General features: G+C 40.5%; 1 protein-coding gene across 10 annotated transcripts in view; it reads left to right on the top strand.

Annotated features, from left to right (window-relative positions):
• TIAM1 (TIAM Rac1 associated GEF 1) overlaps window positions 1–18,987 on the top strand; it is a 188,159-nt gene that overhangs the window by 84,023 nt on the left and 85,149 nt on the right. For 8 of the 10 annotated variants that reach the window (XM_081199515.1, XM_081199513.1, XM_081199512.1 and 5 more), the window contains one exon: window positions 14,074–14,249. The gene's annotated coding sequence lies outside the window, so the exon portion shown is untranslated. Of the gene's footprint in view, window positions 1–14,073; window positions 14,250–18,456; window positions 18,625–18,987 lie in introns of all 10 variants that reach the window. The other 2 variants (XM_081199520.1, XM_081199518.1) reach the window with 2 other exon arrangements.

Below are 18,987 nucleotides of genomic sequence, written 5' to 3' on the forward strand. Positions count from 1 at the left end.
TAGTGATGACACATTAACCCACTAAGCTTGCCTTCATCTTTGGAAACTTCAAAAACAGTTGCTAAGAATTTCTTTTTTTGTGGGGGTAATGGGAGAGAGGATATGAAGGCAGAAAAGTGAGAATCATAAGTGCCATATTCTGATATTTATTTGATTCTATTTATAAATTGTTTCCCATTTAAAAAAATCGTGTTGCAATTTCACAATCAGTAAGTAACTCCAGCTCCAAACATAGGGACAATGTGAGTTGATTAGAACTATTCATTCTAAAGTTATTACAAGATTTGTTCATATACTAAGGAAATTGTGGGTTTTAAAAATCTTTATTAACTTGAATATTGCTAAATGATGTCTACTTTGTTTCCATAACCAATTATTAGTTCTTAGAACTCCAAGGCACAGATAGCATCATTCAGCTGCCTAGTTCTAAACACATGCCCATTCATTCCTTTGGTTTCATTCCAGTTTTGCAGCTTTCCCTATCCCTAGTGCTCAAGAGGGCTGAAACATGTTCTTAATATTTCCAGCTTTTCAAGGAAGGCCTACTTGTGCTCCCAGAGCTGGTATTCAAAGGCATACTGCCTGTGACATTGCAGGCACATAGTCTAGTAGTCAACTGACAGCCTTATTCTCTGTGTATTTTTCTAACACCCTTTACAAAACCACCACTACATTGTGTGGTGATGAATTTTGTAGTATGCAGTTTGTACAGAGTCTATCCTGAATCTTTCAACATTCTGCTTTGTTGGACGACCCCAGGTTTATATTATATGAGAGGGAGAAGGAAAAATAATAATCTCTATTTACCTTACCATGCACAATATTTTAAAAGAGTAATTAGAGGTGAAAATGTGTGTAGACAGATAAATATATAGATATAGTTTTGTCAGCTGTGTCAGGGATCAGATGACCAGGTCACAGCAGTTACTATTTGGGGACAATATTGTTGCAGTCAAAGCACATTGCTGGGAACTAGGATCAATTTAACCCACATTTCCCTCTCCCAATAGAGTTGAACATATATAATGCGAATTTGCAGATTTTTTTTGCTTTTGCTTATATATGCAGATTTAGAAATAATTATTATAAATATAAATTTCTAGTGGGAAAGGCTGTGGCCAGGTGACCTGTGTGTCTGCTCAGTCTGTTGTCAAGTTACTGCTCTGGTTTGCCTTTGCTCTGGACTTAGACTAGGCAGCCTGGGCGACCCTCTGCAAGGGAGAATACATGGCTACCCTAGTAATGGTGCTAAGAACTACCAGGAAAACCCTCGAAATCCGATGCAAATTATTTCTTCATATCAATTAATTTAGTAGAAGATCATTGATGGCCATAGATTATATGATATTACCATTTAATTTTTTTAAAATGCACTTTGTGAGTTTAATTAGTTATCTTTAGAGAGTCATTAGCCATTTTTCATGCCAAACTTTGTGTTTTCAGCCTCCAGGCTGTGCACTTCATGATCACCCAAAGTATTCTGTCGGTGCCTTACAAGTTATAAATTATTGTGAGAATGTTTCTTTATGTATAATGCTCCTTGAAACCCATCAATTACAGCTCAGTAGTTATGAGTAGTAAGAGATTTAATTAGTTAGCTTGTATTTTAGAGTTGCCATGGAGCATCTGAGCTTATATTTATTGATGGTTGCTTTTGTTGAAACAGATCAGAATACTAACTAATTTGCAGACAGCATTGTAATTATTGAGGGTTATGAGCACTATGGTTTTTTTTGGATGACATTTGCCCGGTTCTAAATACGAGCAAAACAATGCTGAACTTGTACTGCTGTGCTCACAGGTTCATTGTGGCCTAGCTTGCAAACTTATGTACAGCCTTTCACATAGGAATGTCTAGAGAGTAAAGCCAGCCTTGCAGATAAGGGCTGAAATAGGGCATGCTTCAGCAGACCCTGAGTCTGGGAACCTAGCTGAAAAAGGCAGTGGGTGAAGCTATGGTTTGTAGAGGTATGCAAGTAGGTATGGGGTTCTCCAATCCTTCCCCTGTCGTCTTGGTTATCCTGCAACCACTCCTTCCACTCTGATTCCCAGACAAATGTTTGGCATTGTGTGGGGGGGGGGTGAGGGACAGCTGCAGAAGAGAAATGGCTGGTGTATCTATCCCCCACCCTCTCCTTTTCCTCTCAAAATCACGGTCTTCATGCACCAGGTATCTAGTTTGGCCTTAAGTCAACAGATGCCCTGCCTACACATACCGGTACATGCCTGCTGTTTAGAAACAACTTTTCTAAATATTTTTTTCTTGACACAAGCAGGGTTCAAAATTAGCAGGTCACCAGACGCATTTTGCGCCTAAAGATTCTCCCATTTGCAAGACCTCAAAAAGTCTGGGTGGCATTTTTTGCACCTGGCTGACACTCAGGGATTACTGAAAAGAATGTGCGTTGAACTCCCAAAGTATAAGTTAAAGACAGACTATATATTAAGGAGTTTAACAATAAAGAGTAGAGTGTTTTGAAAACTGAAGTATGGTACCAATATTTTTATTCTAAACACAAAATTAAACATGTATTAACAATTTCTGATAAAAATGTGATATTAACAATGTGTCTCTAATGTGAACTGTGTATTAGTTCATGCTTATCAAAATAATAAATAAAAACTGTCCCCGCCCCCAATGGCTACTAGACATTCTGTTTTGGCAGCCACACCCCAGGTCCAACGAGTCATTTGGCTCCTAGCTTTTCTATCCCAGTTTTTAATACTGGTCACAAGCAACCAGGAGAGTAGCTTACCGCAAACTTAATAGCTTTGGCAGTGCCCTTGTAATGTACTCCCACATTGTAGAATTGCTGGATAAAAATCTGTTTTCCCCATACAGAAGGCATTTGTGCATCTAATTCACCTAATCGCCTTCTTTTAAAAACAAACCAACAATGACTAACCCTGTACCTACATATAGATTGCATTTTTCAAATGGCAGTGGCTGTTGTCTGGAAGCTAATTATACTGGAGGAATCTTGTAGATTTTAAGAGGGCTGCTCTGCACTTCATAGGAGTGTCTGGATTTTACTGTTATGGTCAATTTCAACAGGAAATTGAGGCAACAAATATCCCCCCCCCCAATTACTTGTATGTGTTTTCCTATTGTGAAGGATACAAAAATTATGTGGCAAAATAAAAACAAAGCATACCAGTTTACCATGATTTCCCAAGCAGAACTTCAGTAAGTTCATGGATATACATACGTGTATACAACTATATAAAGCATGCATCCATTTGCCCCTTTCAGAATGTGCAAACACCTCTCTTTCTTAATTTGAAACATCCTTACACTGCCCGAGGGAGGTATTTGCATGAAAATATTATGTCTGGTTTACCTTTTGCTAAGTCTGTAGACACCATATTTAGCAGTGTAGCTTTAGGTAAGCTTCTCAAATAACACAGAGGGTGAGGGGGAATGTCCTGTGCATCAGAATATCCAGTCAACAATCCTGTATATGGTTTTGTTTCAAAATTTCAAAATGTGTTGAGGCATGTTAAGGCCTATGCAAAAGATGGTAATAGAATTCCTTTATCATTCCCTCAGTAAATATAGATAAGATGCATGCATTTAAATATCAGGTTTCACCAGGCACTTTCTGGCATGCAGCTGCTTTTGAAACCAGCAAAACATCTATCTGTATGGCAATTGTTTGTTGAGAGGTCAGCCATATATCATTCCGGAGAGACTATTTTGCTTGCTTGGTGCTCTGTCATTCATTCATCTCAGGATCTGTCATCTTCAAACAACTCCACCAATGGAAAGCCCACTGTTTCTGTGGACCTTTGGTCGCACACTGCCTTTTGATGGCAGGGCTGATTGAAATCAGAGGCCCCAAATCTCCATCCAGTCTTAAGCGTGATTGAAATGAATGGGAATTAAACACATGTTGGCTGTTAACTATACGTTATGCATGAACACATGTAATGGAACCCTGACACGGTTCTGTTTTAAAGAAAGAACAGTTCTGGAAAGAGGAGATCTTGTGCAGAGAAACTCGGGGGGGGTCTTTATGTTTTCACCACCTGCTGTTTCTTCATGGAAAATTGCCCCTCCTCACCCCTCTTGTTCCATCCCCTACAGGGTGCCTGGCAGGGTGAATAAAAGAGAGTATAGTTTTGAGTGGAAGCTTAAGCAAAGCCCCCACCCCCAGCTGAAAGTAGCTGGAGGTGGAGAAGTGAGCAGAGGTGCCAGAGAAAAAACTGAGTGAGCGGTGTTCTATTTGCCACCCTTTAGACCAGGGTTCAGCAAACTTTTTCAACAGGGGGCCGGTCCACAGTCCCTCAGACCTTGTGGGGGGGGGGGCCAGACTATATTTTTTTGGGGGGGGGAAATGAATTAATTCCTATGTCCCACAAATAACCCAGAGATGCATTTTAAATAAAAGGACACATTCTACTCATATAAAAATACACTGATTCCTGGACTGTCTGCGGGCCGGATTTAGAAGGCAATTGGGCCGCATCTGGCCCCCGGGCCTTAGTTTGCCTACCGATGCTTTAGACTCCATAGGAAACTCGCCAGGACAAACCTGCTGTAGCCTGGAACTGGGTGTGCTGAGAGCAGCTGAACATAGCTGTGAGCAGCCTGAGGACGCTACATCTACCTTTGTTCCTTTCCATAAAAAGCAAGAAAAGAGTGGGAGACTAGTATGTCAGCAGGTTCCAGGGTGGGATTTGGGGGGAGTGATCTTTGAGTTTGTTGGGGCCCTGAGTGAGAGGCAGGAAGCTGAGAAGTCATAAGTGGAGATAGAATCTTAGAGTTGGAAGAGACCATGAGGGTAATCTAGTCCAGTCCCCTGCAGTTCAGGAATCCTTTGACCAAAAAGGAGCTCGAACCCAGAACCCTGAGATTAAGAGTCTCATGCTTTACCAACCCAGCTATCCCAGCTTCCCAAGTTTTTTGAAAGGATAAAGAAATGCTATCTGCATATATTTATTAGTAATTTGTATTCATGGTTTCATTGTGCATTTTGGTAACCTTAAAAAGAATTGTATTCCACTTAGAGATTTTGTTATAGTTTAAGCAGTGTGGAAATGGTCTAACTAAAATAAATGCCTCCTCAAATGTCACCTCTTCCCAAAGCTGTTTTTCTTTTGGGGACAGGGGAAGAATAACATAATAAAATGTTAATAAATGTGCTCTAATATACAGATGAAAAAATGTGGACTGTCCCACTGACTAATTTCAATGAAAAGAATATGTGAGTCAAGGAATTTGCACTGAAGGGATGCATTCACACAGAGAAACTTGCAATATGTGCTTTCTCCTGCTGTTTTAAAAATTGGGATGATATGTGATAAACCCTTCAACACATTATTGTGAACAAGAATGGAGAACTACCACGATCTTTCCACATTCTAATGGTGTGAAGTAGGATATTAGAACGTCATCTTTTGTTCTTCAAACCACCCCCACAAAGTCACAAGAAGCATCAAGAAGTGACTTTAGCTATTCTGAGCACTGTTCAAATACCAGTAGTTAATTACAGTTTTACAGATGTCACCCGCTGGTGGTGTGGGATTCATTGGGTATATTACACAGTTTGAAATCAAAGCAAGAGCGTCTGTGTTTTGCTTGGAGTCCTTGCCTGAACTCCGATTTTAGGACAGAAAGCCAGCTCTGAAATTTTCCATACCTTTTGCAGATTGATTCAAAGGGACAGCACCTTGTACTCCCTCCCCCTCCCTGAGTATATAACTCATTTATAAATGGGCAGTCCTACAGGGTTTTCTAGCATCCACCTCCAATTGCAGGTTTTATCCAGTGAGCAAAATATTAAGTATCATTCTGCAAGCTACCACATCAATTTGCAACATTTGACCGTAATCAATTAAAAAAGGGTGCAACAATCGCTTGTAGATTTCAGCTGGTTTGCATATTTGCATAAATTCCAGGAAGCTGGCCCTGTTCTCAACTAGACTGCATAATTTGCAAGTAACTTATCAGGTGCAGGTGAAATGGTTGCTCTGCAACTTCTGTTCATGCATTTCTCTTTGACTCAGTAACACTTTATCTAAAAATATCAGAGAGGCAGTCACGCTATTTTGTTCACTCTGCTGCAACAGAATAAAAAAAAGTATTGTGGGTACCCTAAAGAGTTCCAGATTTATTGTTAATCTTCTAAGATATCAGTAGTTTTTCAGAGTGACATGCTACTTTTCAGATGCAATGTGAGCAGCCAGTATTTGGATTACTTATCAAGATAACAGATACAAATTGTAAAGTTACATGAGAGATCTCTGAACCCATGAAGAACTTTTTGTAGTATAGATAGAGTGTACTGTTTTGATATAGCTACAGAAGGTAAAGGAAAGATCTGCACTATTACTCAACCTGTTCTTGATTCTACCTTTTCCAGCCCCCTTATATGCCTGAACATGGTAGAATTTTTCAAAATTGCTAATAAAACTTTGTCACAGCAGTAAAACTTTGCTCAATTTAGAATCTACATCTAATGTAAATGTCAGTTTTTGGCAGCCTCAGCTTAGATGATAAATTCATTTCTACACTCCTAATTCTTCCATTGAAATTGATAGGACTATAAAGTGCCTAACTTTGGCTGGATAATGCCCTGTATTTTTCAAGTAACATAGCTCAGTGAATTAGCTAAAATTCTGCTACCTCCCGCTTCTAACAGGCCTATGAGAAAGCTCCATTAACTTTTAAGAGCTGGTTCAAATATGATAAAATCCCTATGCAGAAAGCATTTCCTTTGTAGAAAATAATCTGTTGTTTGTGGCCATATATAATTATTATATGCATTTCACTATATGTACATATGTTGGGAAGTTGTGACTAACTATAGCCCCTCATCACATAGACTCACAGTGAAATACTTGTGCGTATAGTCATCATAGTTAGTGATATTAGGGCTGTTCACCAATAAAGGTTTTTAAAGGTAGCTTGTGTGCTGTTTTCTATATGAAAGTATAAAATTTCCCCCTTGTTCTTGGCAATCCTTGCTTCTAAATAAATATATTTAGGAGTGGGATGCTAAGTGTTCATTGCAAATGAAAAAATGTTAATACTTTGATTTAGTATCAGTTCGCTCAGCATAAAGCAGTGCACTATGTATTTGTTTTTCTAAAATGAAAACTTGAGTATTGCACATATAGGAGCGTCCAGTAAGGATTGCACCCAAAAAGAGTCTTGTATTCTGAACTCTCTGGTTCAGAATGTATTCTGAACATTCATCTGTAGAAGCCCTGTTGAAATAAACAATGGAACGTCCACAAGACACCTTTCTGCACATTTGGTTCTGCAGTGACACTGTGTACCAGAATATTAGAATTGAGCTAGGCAGAATTTTATAGTTACTTGCTGGCAGTTGCAAAAATAACTACACAGAACTCTTAATTAAAGCCTTCATGAACAGTTCGGACATTTGGGAAAATATCACATACAAACAACACTGTCCAATTCACAGAACTGGCATAGAGGAATTGGAACAGTGGCATGATTCCAGCACAAAGTGGTTTGTGAATTTTCCTCATAACACCTAGTACGCTCTTAATAACATTTGCAGTTAAATTGATTAATACCTGAAAGAGAAAATGTTACTAACTCTTGGGAGCAACAAAGACAAGAATAAGATTGGACTAGCCAGGGGTGGGGGGGGGGGTGGGGAGCAAGGTTCTGGAATCCTGATCTTGCAACACAGAGAGCCCCAGGGCAAAAAAGATTCCTCTAATTTCACAGATAGCCCCAGCACTTGCTCTTCCTTGTAATACATTGTTGTTTGCTTCCCTGGAATTAGGATGCTACATGGTTTCTCATAGTTTTTTCTCATATCTTAATATTAAGGGCAGAGAAGGATAAATCCTGGACTCTTCCCAAACATTTTTGCGCTACTCTGCTTTTAACGTTCAGCCAGTAACAGTTTTTTTCAGTTTGCAAGAATTTGTTGCAAGGCCCAGGAATACTGCTGTGTGTGGCACATTACTAACCCCGGATACTCATTTTGAACTCAGATAGTGAAAGTACCCAATAAGGGCAGGAAAAAGACATGGGATTCTGTGCTGATCTTCAGTGCCACCAGTTAGCAGGGAACAGTTATTTGATTCTTCACCTGGTAAAGACTAATTCTGTGAGGGAGAGCCAGAGAAGACCTTGAGGCTGTCCTAGAAATATATAGGTATTTTATTATAGAGCAGTTGAGCCAGTAGGAAGAAAAGAAAAAATCAGTTGAAGCCGCTGTTGCCTTCTAGTCCCCACCCCTTATTTATTCATCCCCATTTAGCACTACTCCCGTCAGTAGCTGTTCCTCTTACTTAAAACAACAGATAATATGAAGTAAATAATAATCTGACTGCCTTTCCCCATGTTACTGGAGTGCTGCAATATTGTCTCCACACTGTTAAGAAGGAAGGCTTCTTAGATAGTAGAACTGAGACCCAGGTTCCACTTTTAAAAAACAAACAACCCGGTTTCTTTCCCCGTGGCAGCATCCTGAAATATAGTATTATTATTATTTAACTCTTAAAGCTTCTGGTTTATTGTAGTACTCCCATACTACTGCAAAGCCTGATGCCAGTATCTTGTACCTGACTATAAAAAAAGCTCTGGTGGGTCAGGCCAAAGGCCCATCAGGCCCAACATCCTGTTTCCATAGTGGCCAACCAGGTACCTGTGAGCTCTCCTCACCTGGAGTTCTTAGCAACGCGTATTCAGAGGCATATTGTCTCTAACCCTGAAGGAAGAACATAGCCATGGTGGTTAGTGATCATAATGTTCTTTACTGGTTAGGAGCAGGGGCGGAGCAAGGTGGGTGTGGCGGGTGCAGTCCGCCCCGGGTGTGATAGATGCTGTGGCTTTGCCGCGCTGCCAAAATGGTCCTCCTGCTGGCTCCCCCCCAGCTGAAGGGCTCAACAACTTGGGCTTCCCCCAGAAAAGTTCAACAGCTCCGGCTCCCCCTCAAAATATGAAATAAAGCCAAACCATTTTTTCAGGCAAAAAAATTAAATAAATTCAATGTGAGAAGAAATTTTCTGCACCGGGTACCACCTGAACTTTTTACGCCACTGGTTGGGAGGTTTGTTTTGCACTTTGAACCACTGGCCAGAATCAAAGTACAGTACCCAGTCTTGCCGCACTTCACTTTTTTCTACTGTGGTGTTGCTTCCCATGTTTTGTAACTTCTGTCTTTGGAGTTCTCGCTTTCTTCAATGCATTCTTCTAGAGTTTGGTATCATTTTTATGCACAAACACGCACCCTGCACTCAAAAGAGCATTTGTACAGGGGGTGTCCCCTGCTGTGGTGCCCGCCTATGTGCTGTGCTCTTTATAGGTTGCTATTAATTCCCGTTTCTGATTTTGCTAGTTTTAATTGTTGTTTGGAGGATGTGACCTGTCACTTACATAGAGATACAAGGTCTTTTGAGAGGGATAATTATATTTCTAATTATAGAATTTGTGTAGGATTGATGCTCATGCTGGAGGAATAATTTATTTGACAGGTTTATGTGCTTCTTTGTTTGTGAAGGTTCCTTTAAAAACAACTACTATGGCTGAAAAAGAAAGTTGCCTTCCACACAGCCCAAATAAATATCTATAAAATTACTTTTTGATACATTCCCCCCTCACCTCAAGTTTAGGTGTTTGTGTTTTGTATATGTGTCCATCTGTGTTGCAACGGGGAACTTTAAAAGACCAATTACTGTCAAGGAAAAAAGGTGCGGTATAAATAAACACATAATAATGATAATAATTCACCGAGTGAAAAACCTGTGAATATAGTTTATGAAGAGATGAGGTGGGGGGAGGTATAAAGAACTCAGTGATACATGTCAGTTTTGGACTTGGACAGCCAGACATTTTCTAGTTTTATATAAACTGGTTTGCAGTGACATACCTAACAATAAGAGTCTTTACGCTGATTCACATTGCATCGCATTTACCAAGAATAATTGTTCACCATTAGCTCAAACACCTCAGCCATATGCTTCAACCACAAATGATACCAATTTTGTAGCATAATATTTTTGTGTGAAAATTTATCAGATGTAGCCACCTACTCCCACACAGCAGCATTCCAAAATGTGTTATCATCCCAGAGCTTCTTGAGGTGGCTGAAAAGTTAACCACCTTCTTTCTTGGTTCTAGGCTGCACCATGTACTGATAGTGCAATCAATCAATCAATCAAACAAACACTAACCTGATGTGAGTCACTGTGGGGCAAAGTTGCCTTGTTTTTAAGGAGCTTAGCTGGGATCCAGGAGATCACATTTCATTGCTGCAGACAAGCAAGTTACACATGTGCTCAAAAACGGGGTGTGGGGCAGGAGTGCTCATGCACAGCCAATAACTAAGGTGAGAAAAGAAAAAAGCATACTAAATAGTGTGTAACTGCTGCTTCTAGCTTTCTCATTTTCTCATATTTTTCAGTTGGTAAAATAGGTGCTGTGCTGGAGAAGTGTAGCTGGGAGCTTTTAGCCTAAGAATGGGGGACAGGGAGAGATTAAATATGTTTTAAAAAACATATTGGAGAATGCAAGTGATATATGAACCTAGTCAAGAGTACTCATAATCTTGATATCTGTAGCAGAAGTAGCACTTGCAATCATAGACATGCTTGGCTGGAGGAAGGAATACAGATTTTTCACTAGAAGATCACAATTTGCGTTTTGGGTATTAAGGAGAATGAGGGGATAAACCAACCTTTCTGAAATGACATCTAGATTCTGACTTAGTCACTGCTGCTCATCACTTGAAATTTAGAACGGTTGATGCTGGTGGTCCCCGGAAATGTCTAAAGACCCCTGTTCAATGGTGGCTGGTGCTCTTTGGCGATGCGTGGTGTGGGAAGCAAGGAGACCAGCAGTAGGTGGAGTCTGAGCCAAGAGAGGCAGAGCTAATTTTTTGTCCCCATCCTCATGCCTCTTGAACTCCACGAGAAGCAACATTTGACTGAAGAAGCAGATAGCTTGTGTGTAAGAAGGCAAGTGGGCTTGGAGGAATCAAGACTGAGACAAGTGGGGCAGTGCTGCATTTGCCTTAATGAACACAGCTGTTGTGATGTAAACTGGTGACCACTGGGGAGGCAACGGTGTGTGCTTGCTTCTGAATGGGATCCTCTGCTCAGTGGATGTGGATGGCAATATACTGTAGCACAGCAGCTGAGCAAAGTTGCCCTCCAGCTAAATGGAATTGCCAGTTGCCATATTAAAACCCTCTCTCTTAGGAACTCAGCTGTTTGGTCTAATTGGAATGTTGCTCCACTCATTGAGAGGTTTCCCCTTCCCCACCAGAATTGGTTATTTTGAGGCATGTTCCTTGCTAGGACCTCCTATAGTGAAACCTGCCTTTTGAAACTGGCATTTCCTAGAGCTATATTCGTGAAGGTGAAGCAACATGACCCACCTTGTGAAGCGGAAGCTTAGTTGCTGGCAGAAAGGCAAGTTGTCCGCAAAAGTTTTAGTGTGTGCTCTTTTTCAGACATGTTTAATTGATAGCTGTTACGACTCTGTGCTGAGTTCCTAGCAATCTCAAGGAACATGTTCTGAGAGCCAGACAGTACCATTTCCAAGCAGGGTTTATTTCTTAGCTTATGTGGAAGCATTCATGTTTCACTCTTGACACGGTATGTACAGTGCAGCAATTGAAAACAAAATCCAACAGAAGCTTGCAATTCAGAAACGACCACAAAACAATGAAGGTGAAAAACAGGAGCGGCAAGTAATCTGCTTCCTCCTGGGTGTTCAAAATCATTTCTTCGTGATTTGAAATTCCAAAGTCTTGAACCTGAAGCATTGCAGTGCTTGTGTCTCTGGCTTTTAGGTAATGTGGCCAAGCCTTCATAGAAAGGGAATGGTATTATTAGAACAAAATGTTGAAAATTAAATATTCAATCTTATGCATACTTACAAGAGATTACCGTATTTTTCGCTCTATAACACGCACCCGACCATAACACGCACATAGTTTTTAGAGGAGGAAAATCCGTAGGCATGCCACCCGTAGGCATTCCCTCCATAACACGCACAGACATTTCCCCTTTCTCTTTAGGAGGAAAAAAGTGAGTGTTATGGTGCAAAAAATACGGTACGTTCCAGTTAAACTCTGTGGGACTTCCTTCTGAGTCAGCATGCTTAGGATTGTGCTGTAAGATATCTCCTCTTTATTTGCCAAATACTGGTTTGGTTCAGATGTACCAAACTGTTTTTTGTAATCCACTTTGAGGTTCTTTACAGTCAAGTGCTGTATAAATCTCATGAAATAAATAAATAAATAAATATAACACTGAACAGGATTAGCAGTATGTGAATGAGTCTTGGGTGCAAACACGCCTACTTGCCTTCTTCCTCCTCCTTGCATTCTGAGATTCCTTTTCCTGGTTTGTGCCAAACCCATAGTTTCTCATTACCTCTGAACCTTCCAACTTTGGTTCTACTTCCATGGTGGAAGGAAATCATAGTACAGTGGTACCTCGGGTTAAGTACTTAAGCCGTTCCGGAGGTCCGTTCTTAACCTGAAACTGTTCTTAACCTGAAGCACCACTTTAGCTAATGGGCCTCCCGCTGCTGCTGCGCCGGCAGAGCACGATTTCTGTTCTTATCCTGAAGCAAAGTTCTTAACCTGAAGCACTATTTCTGGGTTAGCGGAGTCTGTAACCTGAAGCGTATGTAACCTGAAGCATATGTAACCCGAGGTACCACTGTAGTGTACATAAAAGGAGGAGGACAGGAAAATAGACACACCTGAAGCTTTCAAATAGTACCAAACTATAGTTTGAGTTTCATCAGAACTGAGCCATTGTCATGGAAGAGTTTACTGGAACAATATTACAGTCTATGGACATAGTTATCATTGCTTTAAAACCACCCCCCTTCCGCAAGTCGATGCCTTTTCTTTTCAAGTATATTTTTAAAACAAAAAAGACGGAATACAAGATGCAGTTGGAAGAAGAGTTGCCTGTAGGACCTTTGTTTGCTATTGGGAATCTAGCCTAGTAAATTATTGGCAGCTGGCGTGATAATGAGCCTGTTTCATTGTACAGGAGCTTCATGTTATTAATTTCTGCCAGCTTCTAGGCAACACATAAACTCCTTTTCAGACTCAGAGCTCAACAGCAGCTTAAAGAAAGATGAGGGGAGAGAAGCACAGAGCAGAAGGAAGTAAACAAAATGGCACTAACCCTCTTCCTTCTTGTTCTGATCCCTGTAAATGAGGAGCAAGGCTGAACAGAGGAGTGTAAGCTTATTTTAATTTTTGTTTTTGTTTTTCCCACTTTTAAGAACCATCAAGACTCAGTGAGTTCATATGAGATTGCCCCCTCCTACTTACTGTGTCTATCACTCTAGAAACAGGTATCTTTTTCTGAAATGCCAGTGACTTTAATGCCCTATTGGTGAATGATACGTTGCTTTCTTTTTGTTTTGAATAATGCACTTCCATCACTTACCTACTGCCTTTAATACAGAAATAGGTGGAAAACCAGGCTGTTGCTTGTGTCTCATTCTGTCAGTGGGGCCTGTACTGGTAGCTATGTATTTAATTGTGTAATTTCTTTTCAAAGAATCCAGTTAAACCAGTTCCTTCAGTTGCCGCCCTTTTAAAATTCAGCTTGTATTCTGAGCTTTTGTCAATGCATAAAGACATTTTCAATAGAGTGCTTTCATGTCTCCTTTTCTTTGCTTTTTGAGGTTGGTTCATAGACAGCCTCCTTGTACAAGAATTTATGAAGATGGCTGAAAAATACTTCTCTGGATAGGACCCTCTTTCGTTTGTCTGCCTCTATCTGTATCAGTTTTGCTTCCCCTCTGCTTTGCCCTTCTTAAGCGAAGGATGCAAATTTGCAAGAATATCCCGTTTCTTCTATAAATTTCCCATGGAATAACCATGACTGTATACTGTACCTCATTTTGAAAAGCAGACAGGGCGTACCTCTATATAATGTCCTAATCATTTCCCTGCCTGCACACACTTCTAATAATATACAAGTGTAATTATTATACAGTTTAATGTTGATTCTTGTCATTTCCACGCAGTAAATTACTAAAGTGGAACTTTATATCCAGACTGGCTAATCCTTTTCCTTTGCTTCTCTCTCTCTTTTCTTCCCCAACAGGTTTTTGGCATATATTCACAGGCTCCGACAAGACAGTAATGGAGTCATTGGGTGGCAGCTGGTGACAGATTCTGCAGTTCCAGTAACTGCTCATTTTAATAGCATTTGCAGTTATATACATCTATATCCCACATTTCTTTTGGAGAAAGTGCAGCATACCAGTGCTGCCTTGTAAGGTATGTATGTTTAAGCATTTTGCATGGGAATTTGCTCCCTGGTGTGCAGTTTTGGGAGGAGAATGTGGCTTACCAGTCTACCTGTTGAGCAGTATAGGAGAACTGGAATTTCCATTTGGTGGCAACTGATGAGATCCTTTATTCCCTCCTTCCCTTTGTTTTCTGCTTTGAATTGCCTGCAGGACGTTTCCCAAATGCATTTTATACTTCAATGTGTTGATTATGAAACAAAGTATCTGGCCATAGATTTATAACTTTAAAAACCCCACACCTGTGATATGCTTTGTTATGGTTTCTTGTGAAGTGCCGAGTAATAAGAGACTTTAGAAAGGTTAAAACTACTGCAGGTTTATAAGGGTATATATTTAAAGTAGATGAATAAATGAGCAAATTAAGTTAATTTGGATTTGCAGAGGATATTAAAAATAAATTTAAGGAACAGGAGTATGTGCACAATCAAGAAGACTTTGATGAATACAGACTATAGTGCTTTATTTTATATGATTCATCAGATTGAGGCACAATTTAAATGTGATGCCGGCAGATCCATTTCTTTAAATGTAGGTCTTTTCCTAATTTTATAATGAAGAGAGGAATGGTGGAGGGCTCGGTTTCATTTTGCTTTTTAGAGGACAGGCGGGGTAGGCACTTACACATGGCACACATTCCTATATTCTTGATGTAACTGTAAAGCACCTATTGCAAGAGGCTATAGGGAAGAGGTAGGAATCTGTGGCTCTCTAGATGTTGCTGGGCTGCTTCCATCACCTGTGACCATTGGCCATGCTAGATCGGGCTGCTGGGAGTTGGGAGTCCAACATCACCTGGAAGGCCACAGGTTCCCTGCCATGTTCTAAATGGCAGCTGCCAGGTTGATTCAGATATTTTTCCTGCATACTCCTTTCGCTCCAAAAATCTTACCTTGGCCCTGACTTTGGAGGTGACTATGGCAGAGCTGGGCTTAGAGAAATTAGTCTCCTGCTGTTACGTGTGCTTTGAGCCCAAACAAGGTAAATTCTATTTCAGTGGATGGCTGGTTTGTTTTTGGAAACAAAGGGCATGCTATTGGTTGGATCTTTCATCCCATTTTCACAGTATTAAAGCTTGGCTGTGAGCAGAAAATACAGATTTCATGCTAACAGCCTCCCACCAGAATCTAATTTTAAATTTGCAATCTGTTGTCTTACAAGGTACTTTGTATTTAATGGTGAAACTATGAAGTTCATAAAGCCTAAAACTTTGGTGGTTAAATTTAATTTTTCATAGTTCTTTCATATATAGCAATGTTCCCCAAACTTGGGTGTCCAGCTGTTTTTGGACTACAACTCCCATCATCCCTAGCTAGCAGGACCAGTGGTCAGGAATCATAGGAACTGTAGTCCAAAAGCAGCTGGAGACCCAAGTTTGAGAAACCCTGGTATATAGTATGGAGCTTAATTCGGAAATAAAAAAGCGTTCCAGGAAAATAGAATAAAAAACTTAGTTGATGAGGATGCCTGTCTGCATGGAAGGGTTGGGAGAATCAGCATTCTCTATCTTTGGAAATCTTCTCCTTGTACCTAATATATGGAAAGATGGATAATGACTGATTTGGTCTTGCAGTTTAATGTGTGTGTAGTAATGTAGGGGGTCCCTGTTCAATTATCAAAACAATGGCTAACACAGACCAAAGTGCGCTTTAAGTTTGTTTGCCTTCAGTGGGATCAAGCATGCTTAACTCTGTATTGGATTGTGGCTTTTAATGGCAGATCTGCAATGTTGTAAGTCTTCTTTGGTGGACTTTGATGTGAGAGCAATAAACCCAATAGCCAATTCCCTTCAAACAAATCATCTTGTTGCATTTAATCACCCAATCACTTTACTTTAGCATTTCTATAGCACTTGAGAGAATTCCAGGAACTTCACATGTGTTATCTTGTTACCCAAGGATATGGCCCTCCAGATGTTATTGGACTACAACTCCCATCATCCCTGACCATTGGCTATCTGGTTGGGACTGATAGGAGTAAGAGACTACATGTAGAGAGCTGTAAGTTACCTGCATATGCCTTAGAACAGTGGTTCCCAATTAGGGATCCAGGGACCCCTGGGAGCACACCCAGAGGGTCCACGGTCCCACCCCTTGCCTCCCCCCAACTAATTCTTAGTCACTTTTGCACGGCAATACCGCAAATTTTATAGTCTGTTTTCGCGCTGTGTGATTTTTCAATATATAGGCCAAAATCATTTTTGAAACCACACTGTGATAATGATTTTGACCCGGCAATACACAGCAATATATTGCTCCTCGTGTGAGGATACTGCACGATGATCTCAGCCGCTGACACTGCTGATCTGAGCTGCCTTCCCTCACGCTGAGGGAGACTCGGAACACTCCAACCTTCTCTCACGTTGAGGGAAAACAGGGCAGCCGATTGCGAGGCTCTGCCTTCCCCTCACACCTATGGAGAACAGGTCTGCTGATCACCTTCACTTCAAGGCCCTGTGGCACTACCTTCCCCTGGTACTGAGGCGGAGCAGCTTTTCTCAGTCAGTAGGAAAGCAGCAGCAGCCACAGTGGACGTGCAGCCCCCCATCTCCTCCCACTCAAGCCATGCCGTGGAGGTGACTCCACTTCCTCTCTTCCTCAAGAACCTCCCATTTTTCTTCATGATTGATATAAAATACTTGCATCCTACCTTTCTTTCCAACTGAAACTCAAGGCAGCTAAAAGAAATATGTAATACTGGCCACTCAAAACAAGGCAAAGAAGGGTCTGTCCTATTAAAGCACAAAAAGAGGGTCTGGTTGTCGGTTGTGCTCCCTCCCGCACCGCTAATGCAGTAATGACTGCAGTTTAGTGGGAGCCCAAGGAGGGAGGGCATTAGGACCAGGCAGGTTGACTTAAAAGCTCATATATTAAGTTAGCATTTTAGCCATTATGCCACGTTGTTGTTGTTGTTGTTGTTGTTGTTGTTGTTGTTGTTGTTGGTTGTTGTTGTTGCTGCTGTTGTTCCTGTTGCTGCTGCTGCTGTTGCTATATATTATTTATACTTTGGGAAGCTTATAATACATATAAAAACATAGTCAAACCTCAAACTTTAAAAACCTGATACAGGGCTGGCTTCAGATGTTTTCTTAATGTTCATTTCCTTAACATCTGATGGGAGGGTGTATCATGAGGAGGGTGCTACTGCCAAGAAGGCCCTCTGCCCTCAGATGATTGCTGCAGTCTGTTGGTATCCAACCTGTATTTCAACCCTTCAAATATGCCTAAAAGTCTCATTTAAAAAGTAGGATTTACATTTTTGTTAACTTGGGTGGTGAGTTAAAAGTCTTGTGTAATGCCTGTCATTCTTTGAACATAATCCAGGACAAGTTAAAACCCTCAACTTGCATCATGTCCAACGTATTAAGGATGGTCTGCTTACGTCAGAGTACTACTCAACAGATGCCTTTTATCACGACCTATTTCTTGCTAAAACTTTCCCACGAACACCTGTATTTGTATTCCCAAAGATGATGGTATTAAGAGAACCATTATCACAGCTACTGAATTTTGTGGTAGCAAATGAATGCTCTTTGAGGGAAAGCACTTTTCTCCTAGCTGCTTTTATTTCTTGCTCAATAGAGATTACTCTTGGGTTCTTTTTGGGGGGGAAGCTTTTTAATTTTTTTATGATTTTGTGCATTATTTATGTTCTGTGTTGGGTTCATTGCATGTGCTGAACTGGCAAAATGCATGCAGTTGCTTTATTTATTGGGCAAGTTGCTGCGTGTTTAGGGACTGAGTTTCTGTATAGCAAGTTGGTCTAAAATTAGCAGCTCCTTTCTCAGTAGTGGAGTCTCATGCTCCTTCTTCATCTGGCACAAAATAGTGATCTCATAATTTTCGAGAATGATCCATTAGAACTTAGATTTTGCCAGCTCTAAAGAATGTAAGGTGAATTTGGCTGCTTTGGTTTGATACCTTTTAGTTGTTAGTTGCAAACCTTCACTGTAAAACCTCTTTGTATCCTTTCTAATACACAGCAGAACATGTTGAGACTAAGCACACTTGCCTTGGAGCAAGGCCAGTTGAACACATCGAGATTTACTTCTGAGTAAATAAGTATAGGATTGTTCTGAAAGTCTCCTAATTGCAGTTAAGACTACACTCTTAAGGTTGCCTGAAAGAGATTAGTTGCCCCTTGAACATTCTTAAGTACTGTGTTGTGCTTCTACTTAGGATGATCGAAGAGTGATAAATGGATGGATTTCTGCTGCCCTTTCCACTGTTGGGGGAGATAGAATTTTAAACAAAAATGGAAAATGGTGGAGAGAATGGTGGAGCTGCTCTGTTGTCAAATTTGTAAGCCCTTCTCCAAAAGAATGGCAGTGGAGCCTCGCTATGTAGGTAGAACATTTAATTCTTGAAATGTCCTACTGACAATTGCGGATGACATTTGAGTATCTTGTGTGTGTGTACTGTGTGTTTCACACTGTTAAGAGAGAATTTTGCACCAAGGGTAACCAGTATTCAGTGACGAGGAAACTTGTATAAGTCATGTAACAAATTAAACTAACTTTAAATGAATTTGTATTTTGCATAGGTAGGGTGTACTATTTTGCATATTTGAGACTAAAGACAGATGTAGTATAGAAACAACTTTCATGGAGCTGTCAGCCCTCGTTTGGTATTAACACCTGTCTCCAGTGTACTAGTAAATTGAACAGTTGACATATCATTCTTGTCCTTATGCAGTACATTTGCTCAGCT

Source organism: Podarcis bocagei, assembly GCF_964188305.1.
Source record: "Podarcis bocagei genome assembly, chromosome: 6".
Lineage (NCBI taxonomy): Eukaryota > Metazoa > Chordata > Lepidosauria > Squamata > Lacertidae > Podarcis > Podarcis bocagei.